Source organism: Pelobates fuscus, chromosome 4 (genome assembly GCF_036172605.1).
Source record: "Pelobates fuscus isolate aPelFus1 chromosome 4, aPelFus1.pri, whole genome shotgun sequence".
Classification (NCBI taxonomy): domain Eukaryota; kingdom Metazoa; phylum Chordata; class Amphibia; order Anura; family Pelobatidae; genus Pelobates; species Pelobates fuscus.
This window is the reverse complement of record NC_086320.1, coordinates 163420155-163440047: the sequence shown is the minus strand read 5'-3', so window position 1 is coordinate 163440047 and position 19893 is coordinate 163420155. Positions and strand designations below refer to the sequence as shown.

Below are 19893 nucleotides of genomic sequence, written 5' to 3'. Positions count from 1 at the left end.
TAAGAGAGCGCTCAGGCGGCTGCAGCATTTAAAGGGGCGGCCGGGCCCCCTGATGGCGGGCCCCCCTCCTGGCCGGGCCCTCGGACCATGTCCGAAGTGCCCGACCGGTCAGTCCGCCCCTGGTGTTGCCATCTCCCCCCCCCATGTTTTTGATTAAAAAAGTAATAAAATGAAGGAATGTAATTACCTCTCCGCCTCCTGCAACATCTTCCAGGAGGCTTTGCCTCCTCTGTGATGGTCCAATCCAATGCTCTTCAAAGAGAAGTATTGGAGAACTGATGCATCTCTGTGGTGTGTGCCGTGCACCCATCCAAACTTACCCATAGTTAAGCACTGAATCAATGCTTCCCCGTGGGGGCTTCCACATCACATGTGCCACAAAGGCACCTTCAGTGGCTGTGAGTGGGACAGACATTAGAGGTGGATTTAACCCTGCAGTGTAAACATTGCAGTGTCATTGCAGGTTGAAAAGGACAGGATCACTGCACCTGGCCTACTTTATTGAGATGAAATGGCCTGGGTGATTATAGTGTCCCTTTAAATCATGCTGGTTTGTAAGTAGGTGCCTATTTACAATTCTAAAGTTAGAACCACCATACTAGTAAAATCTCTCAGCCAAGTTCTATTCTGTTGTACAATATACTTCATCTTTTCATGTGTATAATGTATTTAGACATTGGCCTTCCTGCTGAGTATAATATGTGTTTGACCTCTGCTCTCACCGGTTATTCCAAGCTTTTGTTATTGCTGCAAAGCAAGTAACAAAAGGGCTATTTATACACAGAATTATAACTTCACTGCAACCTACATTTCTTTTGGCTGTATTTATGGATGGCTGTGAAGCTTTATAGGGCAATTGTGTCTTGTTAGAGTAGCATGTGAAAGCCATGTGATCCTTCAGATTCAAAGTAACACTTGCACACAGTGTTTTACATCTGTAAATATCGTGGTTCTAGCACATTGCTTGAATGGTTTCTCTAATATAAATGTATTCCTTGAGTCTCGGTCTGTAGGAAGGGTGAGAATATATATATTTTTTTTTTTTTTTTTTTTTTTAGCAAACACACAATTTCTCTTTAACTAATAATTATTATTCTTTTTACAATATTTGTCAGTGGCATGTGGTGATGTTTTCAGATGGCATTGTCAGACTCCATCCCCACCTCTTTCAATAGAGCTAAATTCACGTAGGAAGCCCCCACCTCCTGATCTATTAGACTCATATTTAAAATAATACAATTTTAAAAAATGAAACACATAATTATATATTATTCAGTATGCAAGAAAGTGCATAGGTCAATGACTTACACTTAGCCAACTCTGATAGTATAAAGTATGCTTACATATTAGATTATTACAGCTGTCAGCACAGAAAAATCCAATGATGGAACTATACCTAGGAACCCTGGCAAAAACTAAGCTATATTTTTCTGTTCCTGCATAGCAAGGTGGTTAGGAAGTTTCAAAATTAGGAGGTGTGCTCGAACTCCCACTACTCCTGCATGCCTTCCAACTGTCCTGCTTTTGGGTCGAAACGTTGTTTATTGGATCGTGGGTTAACATAGAAACATAGAAACATAGAATGTGACGGCAGATAAGAACCATTCGGCCCATCTAGTCTGCCCAGTTTTCTAAATACTTTCATTAGTCCCTGGGCTTATCTTATAGTTAGGATAGTCTTATGCCTATCCCACGCATGCTTAAACTCCTTTACTGTGTTAACCTCTACCACTTCAGCAGGAAGGCTATTCCATGCATCCACTAACCTCTCAGTAAAGTAATACTTCCTGATATTATTTTTAAACCTTTGTCCCTCTAATTTAAGACTATGTCCTCTTGTTGTGGTAGTTTTTCTTCTTTTAAATATAGTCTCCTCCTTTACTGTGTTGATTCCCTTTATGTATTTAAATGTTTCTATCATATCCCCCCTGTCTCGTCTTTCCTCCAAGCTATACATGTTAAGATCCTTTAACCTTTCCTGGTAAGTTTTATCCTGCAATCCATGAACCAGTTTAGTAGCCCTTCTTTGAACTCTCTCTAAGGTATCAATATCCTTTTGAAGATAGGGTCTCCAGTACTGTGTACAGTACTCCAAGTGAGGTCTCACCAGTGTTCTGTACAATGGCATGAGCACTTCCCTCTTTCTACTGCTAATACCTCTCCCTATACAACCAAGCATTCTGCTAGCATTTCCTGCTGCTCTATTACATTGTCTGCCTACCTTTAAGTCATCAGAAATAATCACCCCTAAATCCCTTTCCTCAGATGTTGAGGTTAGGACTCTATCAAATATTCTGTACTCTGCCCTTGGGTTTTTACGTCCAAGATGCATTATCTTGCACTTATCCACATTAAATGTCAGTTGCCACAACTCTGACCATTTTTTAATAAATTGCCTTTATTTGGATACTCTGGAGTGCCTGGATTACTTTCTACATTTCAATAAAATATTTTTTATGTGATATTTGCTAAACCTGGTAAAAAAAAAAAATGCATTATTTAAGGTGTCACATACAATGAATGTATTATTTTACATGAGCTAACACATATGAAAGTAATTTTCCTCTTACTCATTTACTTTACCCACACATATTATATACAAATTTTTTCGCCATTAAATGGTCTTTCTGTAAATACCATTATTTTCATCATATCATTTACATTTCTTTAAAAGAAAGTATAAAATATGATGAACAAATTTTAAAAAACATACTTTTTCGAACTTTAACCCCCAAAATCTGCTACGCATCTACAACCGCCAAAAAACACCCATGCGAAATAGTTTCTAAATTTTGTCCTGAGTTTAGAAATACCCAATGTTAACATATTCTTAGCTTTTTTTTTTTTGGTGGAAAGTTATAGGGCAATAAGTACAAGTAGCACTTTGCTATTTCCAAACCCTTTTTTTTTTTTTAAATTAACACGTTACATTGTAACACTAATATTTGTCAGGAATCCCTGAATAACCCTTCAAATGTATATATATTTTTAAAAGAAGACAACCTAAGACAACCTAACTTGGGGTATTTTGACTCTTTTCATGCAACCATTTTACCACAATCTATGCCAAATTTAAAGAATAATAGTAATTTGTGATTTTTTTGACACACATAGCAATTGAAGAATACATGTATGGAGAATTTTCAGGGATACTGCCAAAGAAAGTCCCAATATGTGTTCAGCAACATCTCCTGAGTACAGTGTTATCCCCCATGTATAGGTGGGTCGGGTTCTCTGGAGGGTGCACATTCCAGTTTTCCAACTTGGAATTTTCACAGCTGGTCATTATGCACCCATGTCCCATTTGGGATATTTTTGAAGCTAGGCAATGTAATTTACCCCATCAAACCAAATATTTTTTTTTAAAGTAGACACCCTAGGGTATTTCAAATGGTGGTATTTTAACACTTTCCGTGCACTAATTCTACCACCAGTCTTTGCCAACCTTTTGGGTAGTCATTTTTTGTGTGTTATTTTTCACACACATTGTACTTTAGGCATGGATTCTCAGTTCCTGTTATGTGTTACTGACAAAGAACAATCCAATATGTGTTCAGTAACATCTCCCGAGTACAACAGTGCCCCCAATGTACAGGTTTAATGGGTTTTTGCAGGAGTCAAAAATAGGGCTTTCCCCATTTCCATAAATATATCTCTTTTATATATATATATATTACGGTGAAAGCTTGGCACTCTCCTTACAAAATAAATAGAGATCTCTTGTCTGGGTGCTGAATCTCTGGCGTCAAATATATAAGGAAATTAGAAAAACGAGATGCACTCACAGGTCTTCATATAAGTGAAAAAATTATGCTTTATTAATCCATTAAGTGTATGCAAAAATCGACCGACGTTTAGACCCTGCCGGGTCTTTTTCAAGATTATATGAAGACCTGTGAGTGCATCTTGTTTTTCTAATTTCCTTTTATATATATATATATATATATATATATATATTTATATATATATAAAAGGAAATTAGAAAAACAAGATATATATATATAAGGAAATTAGAAAAACAATATATATATATATATATATATATATATATATATATATATATATATGGAAATTAGAAAAACAAGATGCACTCACAGGTCTTCATATAATCTTGACTATATATTTGTTAATTTACTAACTTTATTTTTATACTTATTTTTTTCCTTTTTTTTTTTTCCTTTTTCACCAGCAGGGGGACTGCCTGACTCTCTCACTCCCTGCCACTGGTACCCCTTTACTCACCCTGTCACAGTCACCAGCTAAAGACATATATCATACACACTTTATTATTTGGTAAATTATTTTTTAAAAGCTTTTTTGCTCAAACTAAATATTTATTTTTGTTTCCTGTAACCCCCTGTACTTATGTTACACGACTGCCAGGCTATGCAACCATACCCCACAATTGTGTATAAACAAATGGCATTTGTTTTTTGCATTTTTAACACACAAACAAATATAAATGCTAACTTTGGCCAATGTTTGTGACTAAGTGGCTCCTAAAAAAGACTGGACCCCATATTGAATACCCTGGGTTGTCTACATTTGCAACTGGTATGCCATCATGGGGGTAATTCTCATTCCTGTGCTGCGATACAGTCTCAAAGGCAACATAACCAGCCTGGCAAATTTATGTGTATAAACTGAAAAATGGAATGTGCTATATTTGACCCTGTAACTTTCCAAAACATCATAAAATCTGTGCATGGGGGGTACTGTTGTACTTGTGAGACTTTGCTGAATAAAAATATGTGCATGTTATTGCAGTAAAAGCTAACAGTATGATGACATTCACAGTTAAAATGCCACGCAGAACTAAAAATGTTTTTAAAAAATCTTAATTTCTCACACTTTTTTATTTTATTTTATTTATAATAAATGTTTCATATATGAACAGTTCATGTGAAATAAAAGCACCCTTTCTCCTGAATAAAATGATATATAATAAGTGTGGGTGCACTTAATATGAAAAAGTTGAATTACAGTTGAACAGACATATAGCACAAATTCCAGTTTTAGTTTACATTTTGTTTTGATCACATTGTGTACAACTGGCTCAGTCTTTAAGGAGTTAACAGAAATAATGCCCAAATTAAAATGACCCTTATATGTTAACCTGACAAATACTGATACCTATGGCCCATAAATCAGCATGCATATATGCATTTAGCCAAACCCCTTTTAAAGTCTTGTTTACTCTGTGACATCTTAGGGGAACCTCCTAATTACCTCTATAATCTTGCACACACTAAACATTGTACCATTTATCTCTGTTGGATATTTTTCTTTTCCCTGTTAGCTCTTTTAAACTCACAATGGAACATTTTATTTTCAATGGATAACATTCAGACTGGTGCAGAAACTCCCCGCATAACAAATTAAGCTTCTGCCAAAAAAAGGTGGGATGGGAAAGATAAACTAGGTTACTCTTTAATCGAGGAAATTGATTTTGAAAAAAAATCCCAGGTAGAAAGCCTGGAATCAAGCCTCGAAACAGATTACCCACATATGGGATCCATACGAACATAAAAAAATAATAATAATAATGAAAATAATTATTTAATATAGAAAACCAATACACAAATAAGGGGTAAATAGGGATAAATATAACTAAGTTTGATACCATTCGTTGGGGTTATCCGAATGGTATCAAACTTAGTTATATTTATCCCTATGCAAGGAAGCTGGCAGGCAATATATGAGAGTTTCCCTTTTTATTCCCTTCACATAATCACTGAGTGTTTCACTTATTATTTGTGTACTGGTTTTCTATATTAAAGAATTATTTTCATTATTATTATTTTTTTATGTTCGTAGTACTCTGAATGGATAGGAGGGAGGGGCTTTGCCACCTTTTGGTGTCTATCACCAACAAGCTTGATGCATTCTGACAGCAGATATATTGTATGCACAGGGCCGCCATCAGAAATTGTGGGGCCCCTAACATAGCTCAAGGTCTGGGCCCCCGGGTGCCCGCCTCCAAGCCCCGCCTCCAAATCCCGCCCACAGGAATACACACACACACAGACACACACACACAGGAAGATACACACATACTTAAACAGACATACACACATATAGACACATACACAGATACAGATACACACACACACACATACATACTGACATACAGACACACACACTGACGTACATACATACTCACACACACACATACATACAGACATACATACATACTGACATACATACATAATGGCATACATACACATACATACACACACACACACACACAAAGATACATACAGACATACTGACATACACACACACACAGATATACATGCATACTGACATACATACTGATAGATATATACATACACACATACATACTGACATACATACATACAGACATACACACATACAGACATACTGACATACACACACAGACATACATGCATACTGACATACACACATACATACTGACACACATACAGACATATATACATACTGACATACACAGACATACACACAGACATACATACTGACATACACACAGACATACATACTGACATACACACAGACATACATACTGACATATATACATACTGACATACAGACATACATGCATACTGACATACTCACAGACATATATACATACTGACATATACACATACATGCATACTGACATACATACACACATACATACTGACACACACACAGACATATATACATATTGACAAACATACTGACATACACACATACATACAGACATACACACATACATACACAGACATACATACACACAGACATACACACAGACATACATGCATACTGACATACATACATACACACATACATACTGACACACACAGACATATATACATACTGACATACACACAGACATACATACTGACATACACACAGACATATATACATACTGACATACATGCATACACACATACATACTGACACACACAGACATATATACATACTGACATACACACAGACATACATACTGACATACACACAGACATATATACATACTGACATACATGCAGACACATACATATACACACACACACTTCATTTATCAGCCACCCTCATCTTACCTTTAGCAGGGTTGCAGGAGGGTGGCTGGGGATGATGGGAGTGGATGCCTCTGGTGTCCTCCGCTCTACCTCTTCTCTGCTCTCCCCCCGCGCGGAGTAAGCTGGGAGGAAGTGACCGGCCGTCACTTCCTCCCAGTAGCACTTGCGGTGTAGCCGCAATTTCTTTTTTTAAAGGGGCCCGGTCACGCTATTACGCGGCGACAGCGCTAACCGGGCCCCTGAAGATATAGGGCCCATCAGGTGGCCCTAAATGCTCGGGCCACCTGATGGGCCCCGGGGCAGATGCACCTGCAGCAGTTTCGCCGCTCCATGTGGGGCCCGGATGGCCGGGCCCACCAGGGCCGCCGGGCCCGTGACAACCATCATGGTTGTCACCCCCTGATGGCGGCCCTGTGTATGCATATAATCCACATTAACATGATGGTAATGATGGTTCCAGAGATTAATTACACCTCCAACAGTAAAATTAATTATTTCATATTGAAATGCTGAATATGCAGACTCCAAGCACATCACTGAAGCTGTCATGGTGTTTTGAGTAACTCTTTAAACTTGAAGCAATTACTTAATGTTTCATCACCCATAGCGTAGCACTGCAAAGTTTATTGGTGGGAAATAGCGTAAGATTGACGTACCAGTAAAGCAATAATGATTTACAAATGTCTAACACAGGACATAATAGGGTGACCCGATCTTGTAGTCATTATAGTGTTCAAAGGTGTCAAACCAGGCAGCTAGATATCAAAAAGCATAATTGGTAATCTTGATCTATTAACATATCGAAGGAATCAGGCCAGGAAATCGAGCTGAAGCAATGAACCAAAATGATAATCCATATTCATTATCTAATAACCATTCAAGGCGTCAGGACTGGCAGACTTCATAAACATAGAAACAAGCAAAGGTCACTAACAGGGTTCAACAGTATGGTCACTAGTTTTCGCTATAATAGCAAATACATTTTATGAACTGTTTAGACTGAAAGCAATGCTTATACAGTGGCAACATAAATCCCACGCTTGATAACATTTTTATGCCACCTATGTCAGCTTTAGGTGTCGCAGCTTTAAGACCATGGCCTCCATTGTTTGCTCTAGAGAGACCTAGTGACTCAATTTTACTGATGGGGAGCATTATGGTTCTCCTCCATATTAATACCTGTTATTGTATGGAGGCCACAATATAATGGCAGATCTAGAATGACCATGGTCCAGGCAGTGGCGGATCCAGAGACTGATCTCGGGAGGGGCACTTTTCTATTATTTAATTAAATAATACATGCACAATAACCACTACAGCTCTGTGTAGTGGTTATGGTGCCAGGATTGCTGGGACCCCCTCCCAGAGTAAGCAGTCAAAACGTTTGACAACTTAGAACAGTTTGACAACTTACCTGGGATCTGTGGCTGTAGTAGGGCATAGGAGCAGTGGTGTAATGTGAGGGGTGCAGTGTGTGTGTGTGTGTGGGGGGGGGGGGGTGTAGTGTGTGAATGTGTAGGGTGTGTGGGGAAATGTGTGTATGGGGGGCTGTGTATGTGTGTGTGTGGGGCAGTATGTGTATGGGTGGGCAGTGTATATGTGTGTGTGGTGCAATGTGTGAATGTGTATGGGGGGACACTGTATGTGTGTATGGGGCAGTGTGTGTATGGGTGACTGTATGTGTGTGTGGGAGCAGTGTGTGTATGGCAATGTGTTTGTGTGTGGGGCAGTGTGTGTATGGGTGTATATGTGTGTGTGGGGAGGTGTGTTTGTATGTGTGGGGGCAGTGTGTATATGGGGGGCAGTGTATGTTTGTGTGGGGGCAGTGTGTGTATGGGGGCGGCAGTGTATTTGTGTATGGGGGGCAGTGTATGTGTATGGGAACCAGTGTATGTGTGTGTGTGGGGGGCAGTGTGTGCATGGGGGGGCAGTGTGTGTGTGTGTGTGGGGGGGGGGGAAATGTGTGTGTGTATGGGGGACAGTGTATGTGTGTGGGGGCAGTGTGTGTATGGGGGGCATTGTGTGTATGTGGGGACAGTGTATGTGTGTATGGGGAGACAGTGTATGTGTGTGTGTATGGGGTGGCAGTGTGTGTATGTGGGGCAGTGTATGTGTGTGTGGGGGCAGTGTGTGTATGGGGGACAGTGTATGTATGTGTGTGGGGGCAGTGTGTGCATGGGGGCAGTGTATGTGTGTGTGGGGAAGTGTGTGTATGGGGGAGCAGTGTATGTGTGTGGGGGCAGTGTATGTGTGTGTGGGGGCAGTGTGTGTATGGGGGGTGGTATGTATGGGGGGCAGTGTATGTGCGTGTGTGGAGGCAGTGTATGTGGGGGCAATGTGTGTGTATGGGGGCAGTGTGTGTATGTGGGGACAGTGTATGTGTGTATGGGGCGACAGTGGCAGTGTGTGTATGTGGGGCAGTGTATGTGTGTGTGGGGGCAGTGTGTGTATGGGGGACAGTGTATGTATGTGTGTGGGGGCAGTGTGTGTATGGGGGAGCAGTGTATGTGTGTGGGGACAGTGTATGTGTGTGTGGGGGCAGTGTGTGTATGGGGGGTGGTGTGTATGGGGGGCAGTGTATGTGTGTGTGTGGAGGCAGTGTATGTGGGGGCAATGTGTGTGTATGGGGGGGGCAATGTGAATGTGTGGTGAGGAGGGTAGGGGGGCTTTTTGATAAAAAAAAATAAATAAAGAAAGAATTTATAAAATGAAATACATTTATGTCCCCCTTCCCTTCTTACCTTTACTGGGAAGAGGGGGGACATTTCTCGATCCCTGGTGGTTCCAGTGGTTAGAGTGAACTCTAGCCCTTAGCTCCAGGGCTAGAGTTCACTCTCACGAGATTTGGAGCGTTGTCGTGGTAACCGCGGCAACGCTCCATGCTCGCGAGAGTAGGGCCCGGAGGTGCTGCAGGCTGAGCTCCCGGGTCCTGTCTCCCTCCCTGCCGGCTGCCAGCACAGTGCCTGCGGACCGAGGAGGGAGATCTCTGACAATGCCAGCCCTGCATTAGCCAGCAGGGGAGAATCTCGGGGGGGGGGGGGGGGGCATCTGCCCCGTTGCCCCCCCCTGGATCCGCCAGTGGGTTCAGGGACTATTGACCCAGAATCCCATTTATTGTCTGCCTTGACTGTACCTAACTATCTTGATCTATCACAACCTATTAAGATAGTTAGAAGATATGGAAATTCTTACCTGTACTTCCAATGCAAGATATATATTATTAAATGCATTGCTCTGTAGCACAAAATGCATTGCTCTGTATGCTGAGTATTTGAAATTAATAGATATATGCAAATTAATTAAATGTTTGTTAAAACAAATGTTTGGTTGGTGTCGACTTGGACTTGTGTATCCTCCAATTCTCAGCGACATTCAAATTACAGTATATCAACATTGCCTGATGCTAATTGTATTAACCTTTGTTCATGAGATGATTTAGGAAATTACATCCTAATAAAGTTCAGACATGGCAAAACCAGGGAAAACATTGCATATATTTGGAGAAATGGAAACTGCTTAATTTCTTCTTTATCTGTGCTGACTGTCAGGTGCAAAAGATGGAACTTAACAATGATCGACAGGGAGCTAAGATGGAGGCACCCAGTTGCAGGTTAAAGACATGTGGAATTCTACATTTGATTTGATTTTTCAAACTTCTCAAATATGTATTTGTTTATTATAGGGGATAAGTAAACATAATGTTAAAAATTCCGGGAAGAGACAGTTCCCCTTTAAATACACATCCTTCTGTTATTTGCTCATCTTGTTCTCCTGGTCAAAATATTCAATTAGAAACAACATTTTTTTTTTTTGCTTCCTTTCAAATGGTTTGTATAGTTTGTGTTCAGCAATGCACAAAGTTTTGATCTGAGTTTTTTTGGCAGCTTCAAAGAAAGACTCAGAATTTATTTTTGGAACCATTATACTGTAGGAATTTTTGGAGCCATTATACTGTATGTGTGCACAGTGAGATTTGACAATGAGATTACTTTGTTTTCCAACTGTAACGGGGAAACTGTGACTGAAACAGAATACCTGTGACATTGCAGATGAATATTACAAAATGAGTGGACATTTTTGTGAAGATGTGCTTAATGAACTCAAAAATAACAAATATGTTAAATATGTAGGTCTATCAGTGGTAAATTTAGGTATTTGCATTAAGATTATAAGCGCATATCTTATAAGATATAACTAATAGTCGGTATGGGGTCATGCAGGATTTAGTATGTGGAAAATCGCAAGGTTTCCACTGTGCATCAGGCCCACCTGCTATCCAAGTTATATGGACTGTGTGGAATTTCAGGTTAGCCTTTAACCCCTTCTGGAATAAAAGGGAATCATGACATGTCACACATGTCATGTGTCCTTAAGGGGTTAAAGGCGAGTGTCAGCCCACAGTGTATCGCTTATGTATGTCTGGTTGTTAATTTTCCTTTGCTCTATCCTATTTCCTGTGTGTTTTCCTGCAATTAAAAAAGAGTGTATTCCAAAAAACTACCGTATATACTCGAGTATAAGCCGAGTTTTTCAGCCCATTTTTTGGGCTGAAAAACCCCAACTCGGCTTATACTCGAGTCAAGGTCTATATTATGGCAATTTGCATTGCCATAATACAGACCGGGGGAGAGGGGGGCTGGCAGAGCTGTACTTACCTGTTCTGCAGCTCCTGTCAGCTCTCTCCTCCTCCGCGCCGTCCGTTCAGCACCTCGGTCAGCTCCCAGTGTAAGTCTCGCGAGAGCCGCGGCTCTCGCGAGACTTACACTGGGAGCTGACAGAGGGAGCTGCACGGACGGCGCAGAGGAGGAGAGAGCTGACAGGAGCTGCAGAACAGGTAAGTACAGCTCTGCCAGCCCCCCTCTCCCCCCCACTGAACTGCCACTGGACCACCAGGGAAGGAGAGCCCCCCTCCCTGCCATGTATCAAGCAGGGAGGGGGGACGAAAAAAAAATAAAATAAGAAATAATAATAAAAAAAAAAAATAATAATAATAAAAAAAAAAAAAAAAAAAAAAGGGGGTATAAGGACCACTGTGGGAGGGGGGGGGGGTATAAGGACCACTATGGGAGGGAGGGGGTGGGATAAGGACCACTATGGGAGGGAGGGGGGGTATAAGGACCGCTATGGGAGGGAGGGGGGGGATAAGGACCACTATTGGAGGGAGGGGGTGGGATAAGGACCACTATGGGAGGGAGGGGGGTATAAGGACCGCTATGGGAGGGAGGGGGGGGGATAAGGACCACTATGGGAGGGAGGGGGGGGATAAGGACCACTATGGGAGGGAGGGGGGGATAAGGACCACTATGGGAGGGAAGGGGGGGATAAGGACCACTATGGGAGGGAGGGGGGGGATAAGGACCACTATACCACTATGGAAGGGAGGGGGGGATAAGGACCACTATCGGAGGGAGGGGGGTGGGATAAGGAACACTATGGGAGGGAGGGGGGGAGAAAAGGAACACTATGGGAGGAAGGGAGGGGGGGATAAGGACCACTATGGGAGGAAGGGAGGGGGGGGATAAGGACCACTATGGGAGGGAGGGGGATAAGGACCACTATGGGAGGGAGGGGGGGGATAAGGACCACTAGGGGAGGGAGGGGGGGATAAGGACCACTAGGGAAGGGGAGGGGGAAGTAAGGACCACTAGGGGAGGGGAGGGGGAAGTAAGGACCACTAGGGGAGGGGTGAGTCAGGACCACTGGGGGAGGGGGGTGAAGGAACACGGGGGTGGGGAGGTAAGGACCACTGAGGGAGGAGGAGGGGAGGTCAGGACATATGGGGGGGGGCAAATATCCTTGCACCGGCCCTGCACACACTGCATTCATACACACTCTGCACTCATACACACACACTGCACTCACACACACTGCATTCATACACACACACACTGCATTCATACACACACACACTGCATTCACACACACGCTGCACTCATACACACACACGCTGCACTCATACACACACTGCACTCATACACACACGCTGCACTCATACACACACACGCTGCACTCATACGCACACACTGCATTCATTATACACACACTGTAAATAAATATTCAATTAATATATTTTTTTTAGGATCTAATTTTATTTAGAAATTTACCAGTAGCTGCTGCATTTCCCACCCTAGTCTTATACTCAAGTCAATAAGTTTTCCCAGTTTTTTGGGGAAAAATTAGGGGCCTCGGCTTATATTCGGGTCGGCTTATACTCGAGTATATACGGTAAGTCAATATACAGGGTTACAGCTGTGAACATTGTGCCTTAACGTGCGAGAAGAAGAATACAGCGGGAGAGCAGCTCTTCTGTTTATCGCCTCCTGGAAGCCCCTGGTTACTTATGATTTTTCTTGTGACAAAAACTATGTCATTAACTATAGCGTGTGCTCTACTACATTCTACTCCATTCTATAGCCCAGACTTCATATTAGGTTTGTGCCGTGTATAACTCCCCCTAGCACTCAAGATAATTATGATGCGATAGTATAAAAGAGGGGGAAAGGGAAAATAGGAAAGGTGCCCTCGGGATTGTTGAGGGACCTGTGGGATAGGGCCCAATGTGAAGATCCCCGGTTAGGACCTCTTGTGAACCCCAGGTATCTTGGTCCAAGCACGTGCGGCCAGGTTATATTAATAAAAAAAAAAAAAAAAAATTTAGTAATTGAGGAAATCAAAAAAAAAAGTAAGTAAAGATAACTACCTGCTCTAGGTGGGAGCTATCCCTGCCTGAATGTGTCACATGTGAGGTGTAGCGTGAAGCCTCTGCAGGGCTCTGCCCAGTGCACCAGCAGGCACCCATGGGGTGCCAACATATAAACTAACATCTGGCTCCGGGTAAAGCCCCCCCCATGAGCTTCTCGGTGTAGCAGGCACTCGAGGTACCCCCCCAGTCCATGAGACCCTTTCCTAGAGTCCACCAACTGGGCGGCTTCTGCACCTCCACTGTCCCGGTAAAGTCTCAGTAGGTCAGATAGGGTGCCTCCGTGGGCCCCCTCCATCGCCGGCCACTTCTCCTAAGCTTAGTCCATGGTGCCCCTTGGCCACCGGTCCACCGCGGCCCCCCACAGACCAGCCCGGCCGAGCTCTCAGCAATGGGAAGCTACATTCTCCAGGTCTCCGTATCTCATAGAGATGGAGGTCACTTCTGTCTGATTCGAGACAGCCCGGTAACCATGATGCCACTGCCTGTCGGCAATCCTCTCGATGCTCCCGAGTGGTACATGGGCGGACTCCTCAGTGAGTGTGTTGGGAGTCATTTAGTCCGTTCCGTGATAAGGCAAGTAGGGGGCTTCAAAATGTATGTCGTGTCTCCCATGTAGTGGCTGGGTATATACGGGCAAAGCTGCATCCAGGCTGATAACTGTAAGCTTGTATGTGGAAATTTGCGTCTTTAAAACAAGAAACAATTAAAACAGTTGAACCAGTTGAACAGGTGACCGGGATGCCCCCCAGATCCAGTGTGGTCTCTCCGGTCGCCTTTTGCACGTTGGGAGAGACAGGCGTTTTCATATCGTGCTCGTTCACTGAGCACGTGCAGAGTGCTTCCAGGCGCAGCAATAGGCCACAGGTTCATGCCATCATGTAGGCCCGAGTTTTCAGATTCCTCACTTTTGTAGGGTCTGCAGCCGCCGGTTGGTCTCTTTGTGATGCTGGCAGGTTATTCTACTCAGATATATTATTTTTAAGGGTTAATAGTCCGTTTGTAGGCGGAAAATAAGTGTTTATTCGGGCTCAGGACCGGAGCTGCATGAGATGGCTTCCTTTCAGCTCGATGGTCCGGCCCCGCCCCCTGACTTGCTCTTAATTTTAAATCAAAAATTAAATTTTTTAATTGTAAAATGCATATTTTATTTCAATATGGCAAATACTTTCAACGAATGCTTAGTTACAGCTTGATAATATATCAGTTCAGTCATGGGAAAAAGAAAGGGCACCCTCTTTGAATTCTATGGTTTTACGTATCAGGGCACAATAACAATCGTCTGTTCTTAGCAGGTCTTAAAAATAGGTGCAACATGAGATGAACACCAACCAGTGACATACCTACCACGGTCGCAGGGATCACCAGGCCCATCTCTCAAGAGGGTTTGGGCGCAGCTGTAACCACTGCGACCGTAGGCCGCCGGCATACCTTCAGGGCCAGTGCACAACCGCACCAGCCGGGGCTCATGGTTGGTGGGATATCGGCAGGAGGGGAGCGCTGTGCTGCTTCCTTTTCTGCCGCTGTATGTAGTGTGGCCATGCGGTTTGACAGGAAGAGCTCACTAAGAGAGCACTTCCTGTCAGACAGGTACCACGTTAGTGAGCAGGTGATTTAGATCAAAGCAAACTTTGATTATTTGTCTATCTACTCCTTCCAAATTGATTGATTAATGCGTGCACGCTTTCCCTAGAAGTAATTCACACCGGAGACAAAGTTTCTGATCAGTGAAAAACCTGAGGAATGCCTTTATTCCCTGGAGTGGGAGCTCCTTTTAAAGCAGAAATACGTCATGTACAGAGTCACAGTTAAACATACAGTATACTTTCAACAACTGGTTAACAGTCTAAGGGGTCTTGTCTAAACCCACCCTACAGGATGTGATGTTATCATTACAGAGTTCTCCCACCCATATTCCAGCTCCATCTTGGATACACGATGGGAGGGGAAGTGAGTAGTTTCTTTCAGTTACTTTAACAGTGATTCTCCATTTTGTTACACGTGGCATATAGCTGTTAACTGGCACAAAGGAAGTGGGGGAGGAGTTAGTAAAGGAAGCTGTTAACACAGGAATTTGTTACACGAGGCTTGCTCGATAAGAAGGGGGGGGGTAGGTAGGAGGATTTTACAGAGGAAATAGTTACTGAGCACACATGTGTAAGTCATTATGACCCTCTTACAAGGATATTAGGGAATGTGTGACAAATAAGACACAAATGTATTATAGTAAAAAATACATTTTAGTATTTTATCCATAACACAGGTACAGGAGGGGGGAGAGATACATGAGGGGCTGAGGGGAGGAGGGAATAGAACACATGGAGGGGCTTTGGGGGGAGGAAATGAGACACATGGAGAGTATTTGGGGGTAGGAAATGAGACACATGTGGGAAGGAAATGAGACACGTGGAGGTGCTTTGAGGGGATAAATGATTCACATGAGGGGGCTTTGGGCTGGATGAAATAAAACACATGCAGCTTTGGGGGGAATGAAACACATGGAGGGGCTGGGGGGAATGAGACACATGGAGGGCCTGGGGGAAGGGAATGAGACACATGGTGCTTTAGGGGAGAATAAAACACATGGAGGGGTTGGGGGGAATGAGACACATGGAGGGCCTGGGGGAAGGGAATGAGACACATGGGGCATCTGGGGAGGGGGAGATGAGACACATGGGGGACCTGGGGGGGAATGAGACACAATGATCAGGTGTGCTTGGGATCATTGTCCTGGTGCATGACCCAATTTCGGCCGAACTTTAGCTGTCAGACAGATTGCCTCACATTTGACTCTAGAACAGTGATGGCGAACCTTTTTGAGCCTGAATGCCCAAACCGTAATACATGGCAACTTTTTTTTTTCCTCAAAGTGCCAACATGGCAGTTAAACCTGAATACACACAGACAGACTGCTGAGTACATGAACACAGTCCGCTTAATACATGCACACAGTCCACTGAATACATGCACACAGTCCGCTGTACACACACACACAAACATACACACAAACTGCTGAATACGTACACACAGTCCACTTAATGCACACGCAGAGACTGCTGAATACACACAAACATCTATAGACTGCTGAATACACACACTGCTGAATCCACACACACACAGACTGCTGAGTAAACACAGACCGCTGAGTACACACAGACTGCTGAATACATACACACAGTCTGCTGAATACATGCACACAGTCCGCTGTACACACACACACAGACTGCTCAATACATAAAGAATGCTGAACACACACACACACACACATATACTGCATTGAGGGGTGTGTGTGTCTGAGGGGTGCTGTGTGTGTGTCTGAGGGGCACTGTGTGTGTGTGAGGGGTGCTGTGCATGTGTGTGTGTGTGGGGGGAGGTGCTGTGTGTGTGGGGGGGAGGTGCTGTGTGTGTGGGGGGGAGATGCTGTGTGTGTGGGGCAGTGCTGAAATGTGTTTGTTTGTTTGTTTTTTTATAATCCTGACATTATATCCTATACATTATTAAAATCTTTATCCCCTCCTCCCTTCTTCTTAACTTTGGTGAAGGAGGGGGGGGGACATAGCCAGCCCTGGTAGGTTCTGGCTGCAGCTCTTCTGTCCTCCCGTGTGCAGAATGCTGTGTGGAGCGTTGCCATGGTAACGCGCAGCAACGCTCCACACAGCTTGCTTGCGGGAGGAGTGATCTGCTTTCCAGATCCCTCCCCCTGCCTTCTGGTCCTCCCGATACAAAAGCAGAGTAGGTGCCTGCCGTTTTGGGCAGGCAGTTGCCTACTCTGCATTGCTGCCGACCGGCGCCAGCGCTCTCCCCCCCCCTCCCCCACAGAGAGGTTCGCCATCCATAGATTCGCCATCACTGTTCTAGAATGTATACAGATGAGTTCATGGTTGACTGCTAAAAGAATCATGTCTATGGCTATCCTAAATGTGATTAGGCAAAGAAAATTGTATTTTTTCTGTGTGTAAGAATCAATATTGGGTAAAATTGCAATGATTTTTTTATGTCTTTAATTTCAGAATCTATGGGTTGTTTTTTCTTTTCATATTTTGTGGATTGATTCTACGGCTGGTTTATGGATCTTTCTTTGTGAATCTACATGCATTCACCTTTATGATATAGCTGATGTAATGAAAATTGTTAATGTGGTATAAACATACAAATTATGTGCCTTGTTTGCATTTCAAATTATGTCTCTGTAGGATTAATCGCTTGAGACTAAACACAAACACAGTTTGCTGCAGGAATGGTGGGATACAATGCTTAAGATGAAGATGCGCTAGAGCCTACAGAAATATTTGAAAACTGGAAAAATCAAATACTTCTACCCTGATAGAATACTGTATTTTTCTTTGTTTCCCCAAAACCCTGTATACATAGGAAAATACACATTATCAGTGTCAGATTGTTGCATTTTTAAGGGTCTCCAGACTCTATTTCTGATATGATTTTATTTCTGATATGATTTTTCTGATCTGATATGATATTCCACCAATAGCCCAATGAAAAAAATCACACCCTGTTCAACACCATAACCCTATAGAAACATGAATGCGGGAACTGTTGTGGCTCATCTATAAGGGAACTGATATTGGGGTTTTCAGCTGACACATGTGCTTGCCAATGTGCTTGCCAAACTACCATAGGTTTCCATGGCAAGTCCGTATTATCGCTCTCTTATTTTCTTGAATTTTTGTTTGTAGGGATTTTTTACCTGCAATGTTAAATAATGTCTAGAACTACCTATATAGACTGATAATAACATTTTCTATTTCAATTTAATAATAGCAGAAATAGTAATGCTCATTAGATTAAGCAGCTCGAAAAAACAAATTTTCAGCATATTTTGTAACTGTTGAAGTGCCAGAGGTGAGACGCCTCACAAATTGATTTGTAATGTGCTGGTCACATCTCTATCATTCAAATGGTTAAAAAAATATAATAAACAAACATTTTAATTCTTACTCGCATTTTTACATGATTCCAGTAGTTTTAGAGATGACGTTTACAGAGAAGGATAGCGTCAAAATTCAGGGATGGAATGTTAAAACCTCACCAGATATCACTGTGTGGAAAGTAAAAACACTTCTCTTCAGCTATTAAAAAATGTATGACTGTCTGTCTCTTAGATGGACTCCTGACTTGGATTTTATCTCTTATTTAGAGTGAGTTTCTAATTCTAGCTGAATCTGGAGTTGGAGAGGTGGTTGTTCTCTCAACCACAAGACCCATGTGGAATGGATCGTTTGAAAATATTAATGTTGTCCATCCATTCTGTGTAGCTTATCTAATTCTGGCACTGTATCATTGTTAGCTCTTTACCAAAGTCAGAGGGAAATAACACCTCCATTATATAATTTCTGACAATGCAACTTTAATGCTTCATATGTTGAGTGAGAGAGGGGGGAGCCAGAGGGAGCTATAGTGCCAGGAATGCAGCTTTGCATTCCTGGCACTATAGTATCCCTTGAAGGGGTTAACGATTTGACAAATTACATCATAACTGAGTTTTGGCAAATCATGCACAAACATTGCAAATTAAAAGATGAAACATAGGAGGATATAAAAGGAGGCGGTGAGGGGGGGTGGCGGAGCTAGCAGCCATACTGAGAAGACGCACATGTCTCGAGCTCCGAGAGACACTTACATAATTATTGCAAAAACAGAGGAAAAAAACTACTTTTCACAGCTACCTGGGCTGCTAGCTGCTCCTGGATGGTCATGGGACGGCGAAACAAAAAAACGAAGCTGGACAGACCTCCATCTACCGCGGACATTGGAGAACTCCTGCGGAGGCCTCAAAACTACCAGAGGCCCGATATGGCGCCACAGCTGGAAGGCCTATACCACTCATTCAGTGAGGCCACAGAGTCTGAAGACGACTACGGCGCAGGGGCAATGAGCAGAGCGACTCTCCCACCCAAGAACCCTAGCCTAACAGAGGAAAAACTCAAAGACATGCTGGGTGAACTACGCCGCAATATAGCAACCGACATAGGAGTGTTCCGGGACGAGATAAGTGGAGTGGTAGCCCGCCTGCAAAACGCAGAGCTTAATACCGCCGCACAAGAATCCCTACTGAATACAGTGGAGCAACAAATCTCTGTCCTGCAAAAGACACAAAGACAGCATCAAGATAATTTGGTGGCGCTGGAGGAC

The 19893-nt window shown here is 43.0% G+C and overlaps 1 protein-coding gene across 1 annotated transcript in view; it reads left to right on the top strand.

Annotated features, from left to right (window-relative positions):
• Positions 1-19893, top strand: part of LOC134608698 (N-acetyllactosaminide beta-1,6-N-acetylglucosaminyl-transferase-like) — a 77535-nt gene that overhangs the window by 27408 nt on the left and 30234 nt on the right. The gene's annotated exons all lie outside the window — the stretch shown is intronic.